Genomic DNA, 16,131 nt, shown 5'->3' on the forward strand with positions numbered 1-16,131 from the left:
GGGTGTTTTTGCTACAGGAGTTTGATATTGATATCCAAGACAGAAAGGGAACAGAAAATCAGGTGGCTGACCACCTGTCCAAGCTAGAGAATCAAGAAATGCAAGCCTAAGAAAGTGAAATCAAGAACGCCTTTCCTGATGAAAGCCTGTTTGCAGGGAACCTTGGTATGCGAACATCGTCAATTATTTAACCAGAAAGCAATTCCCTGTAACGTCAACTCTCAGCAGAATAAACAGTTATTCATGACAACAAGTTTTATTTTTGGGATGAATCGTTTCTATATAAACAAGGCCTTGACTCCATACTGTGTCGATGCATTCCAGAGGAGGAGACACAACGCATCTTAGCCAAGTGTCATGACTCTCCCTACAGAGGGAATTTCGGTGGGCAAAGAACCGCAGCGAAGGTCCTTCAAAGCAGATACTTTTGGCCTACCCTCTTTAAAGACGCAAGGGAGTTTGTTCGAAAATGTGACCCCTGCCAATGCACCGGGAATATTTCTTCAAGGGACGCAATGCCCTTGAATAATATTCTCAAAGTTGAGTTATTTGATCTTTGGGGCATAGATTTTATGGGACCTTTTCCCCTATTCTGTGGCCAACAGTACATCTTGCTTGCAGTAGATTATGTATCTAAGTGAGTAGAAGCCGTAGCCTGTGCCAGGAATGATGCATCCACTGTATCTAAGTTTCTTACCAGGAATATCTTTACACGCTATGGAATGCCGAGAGCCCTGATAAGCGACGAAGGTACGCACTTTATTAATCGTATCAGTTCTAAATTACTTGCAAAATATAATGTTAGGCACAAGATTGCCACTGCCTACCACCCATAAACAAACGGTCAAACGGAAGTATCAAATCGAGAAATCAAGTCCATCTTGGAGAAAGTCGTCAATGCAACGCGGAAGGATTGGGCATAAAGGCTGGATGAGGCGCTCTGGGTCTACAGAACTGCTTACAAAACTCCTACAGGTATGTCTCCATACTCTCTTGTATTTGGAAAAGCCTTTCATTTACCTGTAGAGTTGGAGCACAAGGCAGTTTAGGCAGTTTAGGCAGTTAAAAAGTTAAACATGAACTTGGATGTTGCGGGCGTTCGACGCAAACTTCAACTTAACAAGCTCGAGGAGTGGCGATTGAACGGTACGAAAACAACAAGTTGTACAAGGAAAAGAAAAAGCGTAGGCATGATCAACGCAGCAGTAAGAAAGAACTTGTTGTTGGCCAAAAAGTTTTATGGTTCAATTCACGTCTGCATCTGTTTCCAAGAAAGCTAAAATCCAGGTGGTCAGGACCTTTTATCAATAAAGCAATCTACCCATATGGAGCTGTAGAAATAACATGAGAAGATGGCACCAACACATTCAAGGTAAACGGCCAAAGAGTAAAGCCTTACTTTGAAGATGGATTGGAACGCCAGAAGTCATCTCTCGCACTACGCGAAGCCAGTTGAGGCTCGCGTCGAAGTGTTCCTGCTTTGCAATGCCATATATTCCTGGGACGCTTCGCCCACCCTTGTCTTTTTTTTTTTTTTTGCATTTTGTATTTTATAATGCATTTGAATTTGTTGATTTAGATGTTTGGATGTTTTTAGATTGATTGTCTTTGTTTTTGCTTTTACAAAAGTTGGAAACTTGTTTGTTTTTCTTTAAAAAGTTGTGTATGATTGAATTTGGAACAACGGACGTGTTAGATGCAAGTCTAATGCATGGCCCAGTTGAAGGGATGCGTGTCGAGAACACAAAAACACTCGAGTATTTAGATAACCGAGACGACCCTTCAACTTCACATTTATTACGGACGTCAGGCGCCACTACCATCTCTTTTCCTATAAAAAGGACGAACGATTCAAGTCTTGTTCTTCTTCTTCTTCATTTCGCTCTCGAACTCTCTGAACCAAAAAGAAAAAAAAGGAAAACCGAACCCTCCGTCTCCCTCGCTTCCATCGCTTGAGCTTCTCCGTCCACCATGTCGTCTACTTCAGATAGCCATAATCAGAACATTAGCTTTGGGAACGACTCTCTGGTAAGCTCTTACTCCTCTACCTCTGTGTCGATTTCACCCCCCTCAAGCCCTAGGAAAACCACCAAAGCCCTCGCCCAAACCAAACCCACAAATGGTGGAGCTGCCATTGCGGCCGTCCACTTCAAAACCTTCCTCGGCCACCATGAAAATCTCGTCCAAAGCCTCCAAAACCGTTGTTACCCCTCCGGCCAAAATCCCTCAACCCAAACCTAAAACTCCTCGACCAAAACCCAAAGTGCCCCCAAACCTACGGCCAAGACACCTGCAAAACCAAGGATGCGTTCGTCATCTACGGCCGCATCCAAACCCTACACCAAGCCTGACCCATCACCAATTATCCCTAACATCACTATGGTGGGTGCAACTCACGATCCACTCCCAGTCTATGCCCACAACGCACCATCACCAGTAGTGCGTCCACCACCTTCACTTTCTATCGAACCCTTGGCCACCATCTATCCCGTGGAATCGGACGCGACGAGCCAACCACCTCCTTCACCCATCCTCATATCTTCCCCTGGGATGCCTCACACCCAGTGGGCACCCCTCCATTCACTCCACCCATACCACCCTCTGACAGTCCTACGTTAGAGCGCAATCTTGAAGAGTTGGCAGAGCTAGCTCGACTCGATGAGCAAGAGGTCTTTGGTGTGATCTTGGCATCCCTCAATCAAAGCCAAGAGGAAGAACAGGTGATGCGTTCAGACCCACCGAACGCATCACTTGAGTTAGACGAAGTGGAGCGGTATGCGATGATGCTTGAAGAGGAACTAGAGGAAGAAGAAGAAAGGGAAGAAGAAAACAGAGAAGGAAGAATTGGCCCTGACGCGTCTCAACCACGCTCATTCAACGAGAATGAAGGGCCTTTAAAATAAAAAAAAGTAACGAGAAAATAAGATTGATATTGGAGGAAGAAGAAGATGAGAAGTTTGCATCCAAACCTGAGGGTGCAACGCATGAAAACAACTCAAGGCACGACACATTAGAGCAAGAATTGGAAAATTACCAGCCCGCAAGGTAAGGGCGAAGGAAGACTGATCTCCAAAGGGAATTGGAGAATGAACTGAGAGAACTGGCAAGGGAAGCAAAAGAATATGCGGCAGGAAAACGCAAGGTAACCAACGCGTTACCTAAGAAGACTTCGGGAAGAAAGCATCAGTTTAATGAGATACTCGTAGAGAAGAACTCTTTCCCCGAATGCCACTCACTGCCAATTTACATAATTGAGACAATAAACGCATTGAGATGGAATCAATTCTGCGTTGGGCACACCCGTATCTGGTCCAACCTCGTCTGCATGTTCAACAATAGTGAGTTTGATATGGAGAAAAACACAGCTTTTGTTGATGGGTGTTAGTGCGCTTCTCAGCTGACAGAATAAACGAAGTGTTCAACATTGACAGTAACCCAGACGTGGAAGGAAATCACATCTTCGAGCAGCCTACGTCAAGTCAATTAGAAAATGCATTAAGGAAAGTAGCCAAGCCTGGAAGCAAATGGCAAACATCAAGAAATTGAGCAAAAATGTTGGCTTCCAGGAATTTAACTCCAGACGCGAATCTATGGTATTACTTAATCAAACGGAGCATCATGCCTACAATGCATGATGAAACATTATCAAAGGAACGCGTCCTTTCTTCTTATTGCGTTATGCAGTGCATCCCTCTGGACATTGGAAGAATTATAAGGGATCAGATAAAAGCCATCAAGACTAAGCCACGAGGGCAACTCTACTTTCATGGCTGATCTGTGCATTGTGCGAACGCGGGGGCATCCCTCTGGGGGATGATAATGAAGATGTTGATGGATTGATAGACATAAAGTTAATAAGGCGTCTACTTCGTGGTTCACCACATCATCCTGCCTTACCTGCCAAGGAAGTGGCACCCAAGCCTTGATCATCAAAACGCGCCCCCAAAAGAAGACGCGTCCTGATTGTTGAACATAGCAATGAAGCTTCAGAGCATGAAGAACATAAAGCTGAGCCTGAATTCCCGGCTGAAGAAGCGCAGCCAGCCCTTGATTTTACTTCCCATGACTCACCATTGGCCCCGCCATAAGGGAGTTCTGATCAAACGCACTAAGAACCAACTCTTATGGATCAGGACATCCCTTATTCTCTTCCTTCGCCCCAACCAAGTCCAATTCCCAACTTTTTGCCTCCTCCAATAATTTTTGAGCCAACTGGGCTAGGGTCAAGGAACGAAGAAAATTTTGAAGACCCAATTGGTAGAAATGAACCAACACCTCAATGCAGCGCAGACTTGGAAGAGTTGAAAACGTTTATCAGTGATCAGCTCAGACCATTAGCCGCGTCTATCAATGGTCTCCAGCAGCAGAATCGGGTACTAAGAGATTATTTAAGGCAGCAAACAAGACAGATGCAAGACCAATCTGTTTACACAACGCAATACATCAATCAGGTCTTGGTTGGAATGTTTGCTCTACCTCCACTACCTACTCATCTTAGAAACCATTTACGCTTCATGGATGAAAACCTTGAGGAAGAACGCCGAGACGATGCACCAGCACAATAGTGTTTTGGGGTGTTGGGTTATTTTTTTTGTGTATTTTGATTTAATTTTTCTTTTGCATCTACTTGACTTGTTTGTTTAATTCATGTGAAATTATGAAAATGAATGAGAAATTTCTTATCATTTTGCTCCTTGCGTTTGACCTTGGTGTGCTTGATTTTTGTTCTTTGGATATTTTTTAAGTCTTGTGCTTGGCCTGACCTCAATGATATCAACTATATGAAATCTATAAGCATAGAGTAGGCGTTAGGAAAATCAACAAGGCTTGAACTTCTCTAAAAAGATTAAGTTTACCTTCCAACACGTGCAAGCTTTAAGTCTTAAACTCCTTTCAGATTCTGAAAGCCTTTTGAAATTTTGTTTCTCTTTTAGCAATGAGAATTTAGCTCGTCTCCAAATTTGGGATGAGTATAGCTCATCTCCAAATTTGGGGATGAGGAAAATCCGAGTTAAGACAAATCAAACAAATACATCATAAAGAAAAGGGAACAAAATAAGAAGAATGTTAAATGCAACTCCTCTGTTATTACTTAAAAAAAAAAAAAAAAACCTTAAATGGCATGAGTTTAGTTGGAACAGGCACTTAGCCGTAGTTGGATGCTCACATGACACCCGTGGGGGTAAGCCAAAACGAAGTTAAGTCTCCTAGACCAATGCGTCCCATATAACTCCTCTATCTAGTTTGAAAAAGATTATATCTTGAAACGCATGGATATTAGATATGAGTGTAGTTGTGAAGGGTTCTCACATGTAGTTGGATGCTCGCATGACACCCGTGGGGGAAAGCCAAAACGAAAGTGGGATACTTGGAACAACGCATGGGTAAGTAAGTTCATAATCTTTTTCTTTTTATCCAGCATTTATTTTACAAAGAACATCTAACGCATTACTGGTTTAGAAAAAAAAAAGGAATATTTTGAGAAATGAAAGGAGTTGTGATAAAAGGCCTGCTACACCTGAAATTAAACATTAGTCATTTTAAGAAAAAAGTCAATCTGAGTTATATCTTCCCAACTCTTATCTCAAGCTTATAACTGAATATGATGAGAAGCGAACTCTGCATACTTTGGAATGCTTGAGGACAAGCATTGTTCAAAGTTGAGGGTGGGGATAACTTGTAGAAATACAAGTTATTTTTGCTCTTAAGTTGGAACAACTAAGGTTTTTAATGATAGACTCTCCTCATTTTTAGTAGAAATGCATGAATTTATTCAAACATCAGCAAACTCATGCAAAAGAAGTTTTATTACTAAATATCATGGAATTAACGCACTGTATTGTAGGATTTCAACGCAAGGATTAACATTAACACAATAAACAAGTGTCACAGGAAAAACTCTAACGCATGGGCCATGCGTCGGAGGGAGTTCAACGCAGAGAAGATTCATTGCTTCAGGCTGATTGTGTCACATCACCACTTGCAAGTATGGGCACCTGCAGCAGGCGGCGTCTGAAAAGGCTTTCGAGAGTCAGGGGGCTAACCAGGGCATGGACTTTAATGCTGACCAGGGCATTGACTTTAATGCTGCCCATTCACCAAGTGGACGTGACCAATGCCTATAAATAGATGAAGTCCCTTGAGAGTTAAAGAGTTCGAAAATCATCAAGATCCTTACTCTCTATAAATTGTAGTTATAGTCTTAATTCTGTAGAAGTTGTACCGTGGTGTTAAGACGATCAAAAGGGTTGAGAACCACTACCACCGCTGGTCAGGGGGCAAAGGACGCCACTCTTGAGAAAGACACTCTGTCCACTTCCTATACAAGTGATCGTACATAATGAGATTGAGCCAAATAACTACAAGAGATTGTATTCTTTGGCTTGACTTAGTTTCCTTCTTATTTATTGTTTTCATTCCATTCAATTGAATATTGATTTTGTAAAGACTCCTTGTTTCTTTATAAAATTCATATTTTTGATCCCTCATACTTGTTATTGTTTATTTCTTGTTGATGTTGAATGCATTAATACTTTATGCACAACTTCATTCTATCACTCAAGCCAACTTGACAACTTGGTAAAAGCATCCTTAACTTAGATTGTTCGAAAGAATAACTAAGCCGCATCAAGTAGAACGCCTAGTACAGCTAGAGATAGACTTACTAGTGTTTCCTGCATTCTGTGTTAGATGCATGCATCTTAGAGATAGTAAGTGGCCAAGATCATGCATCTTAGACGCATGCAGGTAAGCTAAAACAAAAGTAAGTGGCCAAGATCAACGCATAAGCGCAACTCCTTTGTCTGGTGCAAATTAAGCCAAGACAAGAGTTGAGTCGAATATGGAACACAACCGAAGTTGGCTGTCCGCATGACACCCTTGGAGGCAAGCAAAAATGAAGAACGTAACCAAGTTCAACGCCGCATTCTAATAATAAATCGCAAGGCTTTGAATTGTTTTAAACGGACGCAATGTTAAAAGATAAACAAAAAGTTGCGGAGAATGGGTAAACAGTTTTTGAGCAAAGGCTTTCCTGATTTAAGCTTAGAAAAGATCTTTTTGAAGAAGTAGCCGAAGTTGAGGAGAGCGTTGCTGACAAGGTTAGAGGTATAATTGAATTATATTCTGAGAGGCTGGTCATCGCAAGGGAAAGACAAAGGGTGAATTATGAAATTCCTAAGTATAAAGCATGTTTGAGGACAAGCATCAAGCATGCTTCTAAGTTTGAGGGTGTGATGATTGACAAAATTGTACATTATTATAAGCCTTTTATTTAGAATTATGAGGGCTGTTTACTAGAATATACAGTGATTATACTAAAGATTCATGAGAAAACGTGCTTGCGTCGATCGGCATTAAGAATCTCGGCTAACCCACTATTATGCTTTACTTTTCATCAAATTATCTATTTTTGTAGGCAACGCAGGAATCGATTGCATGCAGCGAATCTCTCCATTGCAGAGGCAAACACATACATTCGATGCATGGATGTTGCGGCCATTAACCGCATGCAGCCATCACATAGAAGTTGCGGCTACAGAGTAATAACCATAATAAGGGATGATGCAAGGGTGGTGGTTGAATAAAAGTTCCTCAGGTGATCCGAGGTCGAACTTAGGGACTTATAGCTAGATGTATGCGGTAAGGTGCATGAGGCGGTTGAATAAAAGAATGATGGAGGGGTTGTTAAGCTAATACTGCTCCTACTCCTAATTAACAGACAACGCAATGAGAATATGAATGAGAGGTAGAGACAAGGCAACTATTGACAATGGAAACTATGCGATCATGCTACACACACTTGAGCCTAATTCTAGGATGTATGCGATGTATATGCGATAGTGCCGAGAAGCCTATGCTTGACTAAACCTCCAAAACCCGCTCACGTGCTCTTTCTACATGAGCATGATAGCCGCATACCATTGTATCTTACTTCTGGATACATGCAATATCCTATCTGTAGGGTGCATACGCTGTGTGATGGCAAACAGAGTTTATTCCTAAGTCTCCATTCTTGCTTATGCAAACCTAATCTAGCTCTTCCGAGCATCGATTCTAACCTAGCTTTCCCGAGTCTTAGGTTCTTTCTTTAAACTCTCTCCCGAGTAGCTCTAAAGGTGCAATGGACGCATACATAAGACAAGGTAACCATATAAACTTGGCTGACGCTTGATTATTCCTATCTCTAGTGAAAAATAGCTTGCATTGCTTAATGCGACCAACAACTTACCCTCTCGGGCAGTTAGTTGTTGCTGACTTTACTCATAGACAAGTGTTGCGTTAGCTTCACACTAAGCAAATAAGGTTTCTCACACACTCACGCAATGCACACCTTCCGGTGGTTTGCTACATGCTTTATATCTCTAGTCCACATGACTAAGTATGCGATACTCTAGCAATCTCACTAAGTGATGCAATGAAGTTATGGATGCTAAGTAAAGAAATATGGAAATGGAATCGAAGGAAACACAAAAATTCATTGAACACATAATGTAGTAATTCCTTAATCACAAAATGTAATAGAATACAATATAAGAAAAGAAGAGAAAATGAAATGACTAGCTGGAAGCAATGTCTTGCTTCCAGCGGATGTGCGTCAAGCCTGCCGGTGGTGCCATAGATGGGCGGTAGAGCTGACTCTGCCGAGATCTAACTCCGATCGAAGGCTTCGGTCATCACTCGGAATGGATGAGGGAGATGAAGAACTCTCAAGCGTTCTTTTCATGCATTAGTCTGGATCGTAGAAATAACCCTAGATCCACCCTAAGGCGAACCTCAGGCGAAGACCTTGGATGAAATCCCTAGATGAGTTGAAATTCTGCTCATTGGCTTCTTTATATAGAGCTTGGATCACTGACAGCATTAATGGACTGCTCTGATTCTGACATTCACGACACATTAGTTCTTTTCTGAATCTCTACTGCTAACGGCGTGGTAGGTGAAATGTCAACATCATCTTTTGATTTTCCGAGAAAGATGCGTTGATGCATTCATTCCACCAACCTTGCGTTGATCCCTCTATTATGCGTTATCGTGTAGTCGCAATCGTGCAGTGACCGCATTCGCTTAATACTGCGACTTCTACAAGATAATTGAAATCGTTTGATGATCGCAACTTCTATGCGATGGACGCATGCGGCTGATTACCCATGCGTTGATCAAATGCATTCGCCTTTGCGATGGAGAGTTTCTCCGCATGCGATCGTCTATGCGGTAGTCCAGCTTCTACGTTTGCGTCCACTTCCTGCATTAGCTACAAAAATAGACAATGGAATGCATAATAACGTATAATAATGGGTTAGCCGAGATTCTCAATGTTGAACGCCGCAAGCTCATTTTCTCATGAATTCCTAACATAATTATCGCATATTATGCTTAACAGTCCTCATAATTCTAAATAAAATACCTAAGATGACATGCATTTCTGCATGTCATCAGTCCCACAACCCGGTTCTGAGTCCAAAGAATAGCGGATAAACTCTAGTGGTGGTCCAAAAGAGTTCGGGTCGAGATTTAACAAGGAAAAGCATTTTTCTGGAGCTACAAAGGTTGTACACTATTTCCTTTTAATTTACAGTTTTTCCTATATTTGCATGCATTTTTCCTTTTAATTAGAAGCAATTAGAGTGTAATTAGATCCTTATTCCGCTGCATATGTCTCGTGTTTCATCATGTGGTATCAGAGCATGCTTTAATTACGCTCAATTGCTTTTGGTGGGTAGTTTTTTCTTTTCTTTCAAGTGTTGAATGAAATGTGGACTAAAATGGATATATTACGATTTTGGCATTGTTTTTCTTTAAATTTCTTGTGAAAATTTGTAATTGCTCACATGTTTATGAGCATTAATGTGTGAAAAAGAGTCTGCAATTTTGTTAGACTCATTAGAGTTGACATTAGGTTGTAATTGTTCAGTTCCGGGAGAGTGAACAGCTTCAAAAACTAAAGGAATTTTGGTTATAGAAACATGTTGGCCACCAGACCCGACGACCCGCCCACCAGCCCGAGATCCGACCCGGTTCAGAGTAGCACTGCGTGTACCAGCTGTCGGCAAAAGGCCTGACTCGTTCCGCGCTCTGACCCGTTTTTGCCGCTCACCGCGCTTCCATTGACCATGCTAGTGCACGTTGACCAGCCGATCCAGACGGTCTGGACCAGTCCGTTTGACCTGGTTGAGCTAGTTTGACTGGTTCAACTTGGTTTTTGGTGTTTTTTGGCCAGTTCGAGTGGTTTCTAAGCAGTTTTAGATTAGTTAATTGTTTTTTTTTAATGCCAAAATCGGTCCACTTTAGTGTTGTTTACCTATTATGCATGTGATGTATAATGCTATTTGACTATATGTGCATATAGTATGCCATATACTTTTAAAACCCCACCATAGGAAAAGCATGTGACATGCATTTGTTACATGTTATAAGTGTTATAAAATATATACTATGCATGCTTAGTTTTAATATAAGTGTTATATTAAAGCACGTTTATTTGAAGGAAGCATGTTATAGATGAATGCTCTAGGGTTATTATTGTTATAATTTGATCCATTACAGACTCTTTCCTAAGAACTCTACAGACCTCATGGCTTTTATAATTGATATAAAATAACCTAGATTTCTAAAATCTATAATATAGATAAGATGCATGCTCACTTAGGGTTAACCATCGAGCAATCCCAATTTTCATAGAAAATAGGTTGATATCTTGTAAAACCGAAGTTAAAGAAAACTCACCCGGCAAGATCTTAGGAAAAAGTCAGATAAAATGACTAAGGTTGAAGGTATTTAAGTTAACGGTTCATGGAACACCTACTACCTGGAGATCGAGCCGGCATCAGAGTTAGGTTAAACCAGTTTTATGAGCATGCGTGAGCGGTGTGAGGTAATAAAATTTGTTTATCATCTAGACATCGTAGGTTATAAATCCAGTATAAAAGTTATACTCGAATGAATCACCTAGACTTAGGATATGTTTATGTTAGCCGAAATATATCGCTAAGTATTTTATACCCTAACCATCTATAACACTTCAGCTGGAGAGAAGTAATGTACTTTTAGCTCTAGCGTCCCTAAGAGTTCACACCGTGAGATTCATGCTTGGCTTTAAGCCACCCTGGGAGCGGACTCCATTCAGAGAATGTTTGCATGAGTCAATACCAAGGTGAATAGGGGAAGTTGTTCATAGTAAGTGGGAGAAGGAAGTGTGTCAACACATCTTATGGTCTCTTCCATTAGGTCGCACCGTGAGATTCCTATAATGTGCCTGCATGTCTTCCCTGGAGCGACCTTACGAACTCTAGGATTTGGAACTCTACGAACTCTAGAAATTGATAGGGTCTCTCAGGTTCGTTTTCATTTTTGTCTTTCCAACTTCGGGAGCATAAGGATTCCGATCTTTGAGATCTGAAAATGGAGGGTCACACTTATGAGAATTAATAAGTGTTAGTAAATTCTTGACCAAAGTAGAGATAACTAAGTTACTATAGGAATAAGAGTTATTCTGGTGATAGTATATAGTCAAGAAAGTCTTGTTTCAATGGAGGAATAGTCGATCACCCCTCGGTGAAGGTTATTCTAAACCGTTGAAATATCGTTGCAAATATAATAATGATGGGTACACTATTTTTTTTGCTAAACTTGATTGGATTTTAAAGATTAATGTTTTTACCAAAAAGGATATGTTTTTCTTTTCAGCATGACTAGCTCTTTAGTTCAACTATTAGCTTCTGAAAAACTAATGACGACAACTATCAACATGGACAAACAATCTGAATACAATACTAGTAATAGATTACCTGAGATTTGTCTTAACTGAGGAATGTCCTCAGGCCCCTGCCTCGAATGCTAGCCAAACTAGTCGGGATGCTTATGATCGATGGGTTAAGGCTAATGATAAAGCCTGTGTCTATGTTCTTGGCAGCATGACTGATGTATTAGCGAAGAAATACGAATCCTTTGACATAGCTAAGGCTATCATGGATTCATTAAAAGAGATGTTCGGGCAACCGCCATCAATACTAAGACACGAGGCAATTAAGTACATTTACAATAATCATATAAAGGAAGGGACCTCTATTAGAGAACATGTCCTGGACATGATGGTCCACTTCAATATTGTTGAAGTAAATAATGGCGCCATCGACGAGGCAAATAAGGTTAGCTTTATTATGGAGTCTCTTCCGAAGAGCTTCATAACTTTTCAAATGAATGCTTCTCTGAATAAGATAGAGTTTAATCTGACAACCCTTCTTAATGAGCTCCAGCGTTTTCAAACTCTTACAAAGTCTAAGGGGATGGAAGTGGAGGCAAATGTTGTCACCACAAAGAAAGATTTAAAAGGATCGTCCTCTAAAACTAAAGTTGGACCTTCAAAGAACAAAAATGTTCAAATGAAAAAGAAGGGTAAGTGGAAGACTCCCATGACAAATAAAAAAAAGAAAGTTGCATAAAAAGAAAAATGTTTCCACTACAACCAAAACGGGCACTGGAAGAGGAACTTCCCGAAATACCTTGCCGAGAAAAAATCAGAAATATAAGCACAAGGTAAATATGATTTACTAGTACTTGAAACATATTTAGTGGAGTATGATACCTCAACCTAGATATTGGATTCAAGAGCCACTAATCATATTTGCTTCTCTTTTTAGAAAACTAGTTCCTGGAAAAATTTTGAAGAAGACAAGATCACCCTCAAGGTTGGAACAGGAGAGGTTGTCCTGGTCGAAGCTGTGGGAGACTTGAAGTTATTTTCAATGATAGATATATCATACTTAAAAATATTTTGTATGCTCCTAAAATGAGAGAATTTAATATCTATCACATGTATAATGGAACAAATGTATAAAATAGCTTTTTAAGTTAATGAAGCGTTCATTTTCAGAAAAGGTATTTGCTCTGCTATACTTGAAAACAACTTATATAAGTTAAGACAAACTAAAGCAAAATTTTTCTTAAATACTGAGATGTTTAAAATAGCCGAAACTCAGAATAAAAGAAAAAAAGTTTCTTCTAATGCCTATCTATGACACTTAAGACTTGGCCATATAAATCTCAAAATAATTGATAGATTGGTTAAGAATGGACTCCTAAGTCAGTTAGAAGACAATTCTTTACCTCCATGTGAGTCTTGTCTTGAAGAAAAATGACTAAGAGATCTTTAACTGGAAAAGGTCTCAGAGCGACAATACCCTTAGAGCTCATACATTCGAACCTCTATGGACCGATGAATGTCAAAGCTCAAGGTGGGTATGAATATTTCATAAGTTTTATTGATGATTATTCAAGGTATGGTCATATTAACCTAATGCATCACAAGTCTGATTCTTTTGAAAAGTTCAAAGAATATAGGGTTGAGGTTGAGAACGAGTTAGGTAAAACAATTAAGACATTACAATTAGATCGAGGTGGGGAGTACATGAACTTAAGATTCCAGGACTATATGATAGAACACGGAATCAAGTCACAACTCTCTGCACCTAATATGCCTTAGCAGAACGGTGTATCTGAATGAAGAAACAAAACCTTGTTGGACATGCTTCTTTCAATTATGAGCTTTGCTAAGTTACCTGATTCCTTTTCGGGACATGTATTAGAAACTGTTTTCTATATTTTGAATAACAGTCCCTCTAAAATTGTTTCAAAAACACCTTATGAGCTATGGAAAGGGCGTAAAGGCAGTTTACGTCACTTTAGGATTTGGGGATGCCCGGCACACGTGTTGGTGCAAAATCCTAAAAAATTGGAACGTCGTTAAAAAATATGCCTATTTGTAGGTTATCCAAAAGAAATTAAAGGTGGTCTATTTTACGATTCCTCAAAGAGAATAAGGTATTTGTATCGACAAATGTCACATTCTTAGAGGAAGACCACATAAGAAGTCATCAACCTCGCAGTAGACTAGTATTGAATGAAATTTCCAAAGACGCTACAGATAGAGCTAGTTCATCTACTAAAGTAGTAGATAAAACTAATACATCTGGTCAGTCACATCCTTCTCAAGAGTTGAGAATGCCTCGAAATAGTGGGAGCATTGTTCATCAGCCTAACCGTTACTTGGGTTTAACAGAAACACGTGTTGGCATACCTGATGACGACATAGAGGATCCATCGACCTATAAACAGGCGATGAAACACGAGTCGTCATCAGTGGGTCAAAGCCATGGACCTCGAAATGGAGTCTATGTACTTCAATTATGTCTGGGAACTTGTAGATCAACCAAATGATGTAAAATCAATTGGTTGTAAGTGGATCTACAACAGAAAATGAGATCAAGCCGGTAAAGTATAGACTTTTAAGGCTCGACTTGTGGCAAAGGGTTTATACCCAGAGAGAGGGAGTGGACTATGAAGAAACTTTCTCTCCTGTTGCCATGCTTAAGTCGATTAGAATACTCTTATCTATTGCCACCTTTTATGACTATGAAATTTGGCAGATGGATGTCAAGACAGCCTTTCTAAACGGTGATCGTGAGAAGAGTATCTATATGTTTCAACCAGAGGGGTTTATTGTACAGGGTCAAGAACGAAAGGTTTGTAAGCTTCAAAAATCCATTTATGGGTTCAAACAAGCTTCTAAATCTTGGAATATAAGATTTTATACTGCGATCAAATCTTATGGCTTTCAACAGAATGTTAACGAGCCTTGTGATTACAAGAAGATCGTCAATTCTTCTTAGTTTTATATGTTGACGATATTCTACTCATTGGGAATGAAGTAGGTTACCTAACTGACATTAAGAAATGGCTAACGATGTAGTTCCAAATGAAAGATTTGGGATATCTGCAGTATGTTCTCAAGATTCAGATTATTCAAAACCGCAAGAACAGAATACTAGCCATGTCTCAAACAACTTATATAGACAAAATGTTGTCTAGGTATAAGATGCAGAATTCCAAAAGAGGTCTGTTACCTTACATATATGGAATTCATTTGTCAAAGGATCAATGTCTTAAGACACCTCAAGAGGTTGATGATATGAGACACATTCCCTATGCTTCCGCAGTAGGGAGCCTGATGTATGCAATATTATGTACTAGACCTGACATATGCTATGCAGTAGGGATAGTCAGTAGGTATCAATCTAATCCTGGATATGATCATTAGACTGTCGTTAAAAATATCCTCAAGTATCTTAAAAGAATGAGGAATTACATGCTCGTGTATGGTACTAAGGATTTGATCCTTACTGGATACACTGACTCTGATTTTCAAACTGATAAAGATGCAAGAAAATCTACATCATGATAAGTGTTCATTCTGAATGGAGGAGCAGTAGTGTGGAGAAGTATGAAGCAAAACTGTATTGCGGACTCCATAGTGGAAGCTGAATACGTAGCTGCATGTGAAGTAGCAAAGGAAGCAGTATGGTTATGGAAATTCTTGACAGATTTGGAAGTCGTTCCAAATATGCATCTGCCTATCACCCTATATTGTGATAATAGTGGTGTAGTTGCAAATTCAAGAGAACAAAGAAGCCATAAGTGCGGCAAGCATATTGACTGCAAATACCATCTCATCCGGGAGATTGTACATCGTGGAAACGTTGTAGTGACCCAGATATCTTCTGAGCAAAAAATTGTTGATCCTTTTATAAAGGCCCTCACGGCTAAAGTGTTTGAAGGTCACCTACAGAGTCTAGGTCTACGAAGTTTGTAAATTACGACAAGTGGAAGAACTTTTGGGTATATGCCCTAGTTTATTGTATTCATATGTTTATTGTACTCATATGTTTCTCACTTAAATTCAACATTGTGATACTCGACTAGGAGTTCTAGTCTAAGTGGGAGTTTGTTGGATTTTATGTCCTAAAACTCGTAGTTTGTAAATTGATAAACATATTCTATTTTGTTTTTTTGATAAAATTGTTATTGAAATTATGAGCTTGAATCCAATAAACTAAGGTCCTGAGGCTCTTTAATGTAGACTTGAACTTTATGTGATGACATAAAACATGGATCAAGTTCGAGTATATAGCCTAAAATGGTCTATAGTATAGGGATAAGATTGGGCACCTTGTTCTGGGGACACTATGGATGCGGCCCACTTTGTAGTTAGTACAAACAATGTGATCCTGAATCGTTCATATAAAGATATGTGAGTGGGGGAATCCTATGTAATGAGTTTGTATAAGACTGGACCAC

The sequence above is a fragment of the Benincasa hispida genome, chromosome 4 (assembly GCF_009727055.1).
Source record: "Benincasa hispida cultivar B227 chromosome 4, ASM972705v1, whole genome shotgun sequence".
Classification (NCBI taxonomy): Eukaryota; Viridiplantae; Streptophyta; class Magnoliopsida; order Cucurbitales; family Cucurbitaceae; genus Benincasa; species Benincasa hispida.